We start from the raw sequence: 1,571 nt of genomic DNA, 5'->3' as shown, positions 1-1,571 counted from the left end.
ATCTTTATTTCCTCTACTTTGTGTTTTGATTAGAATCTCTCCACCTTTGTTTTGGAAAGTTTATATTATGTATTGAACTCTTTGAATTTGCCTATAGAGGCTCTCATGTTTCCTTCGGGAGAGATTAGGATATACTGTTGTCAACTAATTTCATAATGTACTCTAGCTGACCTAAACTTCGCGGGTCGCGACTAGTAGCTATTTACTTATGTTATATATATCTATCTGTTATCTATCTCTTAATCTCCTTTTACGCCTTGTCCGTATATCGTTTTCGGCTTCACGGTTTATCTTTTGTTGTCGAAACGTGAGAGATACGTCTTCGCGATTTTATTTCCACTCTTTTTAGGCTTCTCGATTAATACTCCTTTCGAAATTACCTATATTTATTTATTAAAAATCCACCTGAGAGTCGTACCACCGTAATATCATTGACTTATGACTCGAGCATAAGGATTTGAATATTAGGGTGTTACATTATGGTATCAGAGCAGTTCGACCTCGTGAGCCTGAGGGATGGAACTGCTTATGCTTCAATGCATACTCTGAGTCTGTGCCTGTGCTAGTTAGGGTATCTAATCGATACATCTAGCATGAAGTCCATGAGTGTACCTTTGGTACTTTGAAGCACTATACTTCCGATATTGAGACTGATCAACTTGATATCGATTGTTTGGTGTGTATAGGAACCAGATGGCGCCTCGTGGACCCGGTCGGGGACGTGAAAGAGATCGTACTAATACGCAGGAACCGGAAATCAACCCGAATAACCCGGTAAACCTTATGGCGGCGTTGGAGAATATGGCTGCTGCTATGCAGGCCACTACGGAGGCTCTTGGGCAACAGATGAACAATAATGGCAATGGCGGAAGGGAAGCTCAGGGCCCGATGACACTGGCAACCTTCTTAAAGGTTAATCCACCTAAGTTCAAGGGAACCACCAATCCGACTGAAGCTGATACTTGGTTTCAGGCCATGGAGCGAGCACTGCAAGCGCAGTTGGTGCCTGAAGAGCAGCGTGTTGAATTCGCTACCTATCTACTCACGGGGGAAGCATCGCATTGGTGGCAAGGGGCTCGACATCTCCTGCAACAGGGGAATGATCATATCACTTCGGATGCCTTCCAGGTGGAATTCTATAAGTACTTTCCGAATTCCGCCAGGACAGCCAAGGAATTGGAGTTACTGCAGCTAAAGCAAGGTGCTATGTCCATATCTGAGTATACAGACAAATTTGAGGAGCTATTTTGGTTTTCCCGCATGTGTCAAGGAGCTCCGGGAGACTTCGAGGAATGGAAATGCATTAAGTATGAAGGAGGGCTCCGGAGCAACATCTTAAGTTCAGTGGGACCAATGGAGATCCGAACTTTTTCAGAGTTAGTGAATAAGAGCAGAATTGCTGAAGAGTGTGTGAAAAGGAGGGTTGCAGAGAAGGGAAGTCATAGAGAGCACAACCAAGGATTCGCACCAAGGGGTCGAGAGTTTAAGGAGAGAGGATACGTACAACACTTTTCCCAAGGACAGAATAACTTTGCGACGAGTAAGGAGTCCCAAAGGAATGGTAAGGGAAA

The sequence above is a fragment of the Arachis hypogaea genome, chromosome 15, assembly GCF_003086295.3.
Source record: "Arachis hypogaea cultivar Tifrunner chromosome 15, arahy.Tifrunner.gnm2.J5K5, whole genome shotgun sequence".
Classification (NCBI taxonomy): domain Eukaryota; kingdom Viridiplantae; phylum Streptophyta; class Magnoliopsida; order Fabales; family Fabaceae; genus Arachis; species Arachis hypogaea.
Note: the sequence above shows the minus strand (reverse complement) of the source record.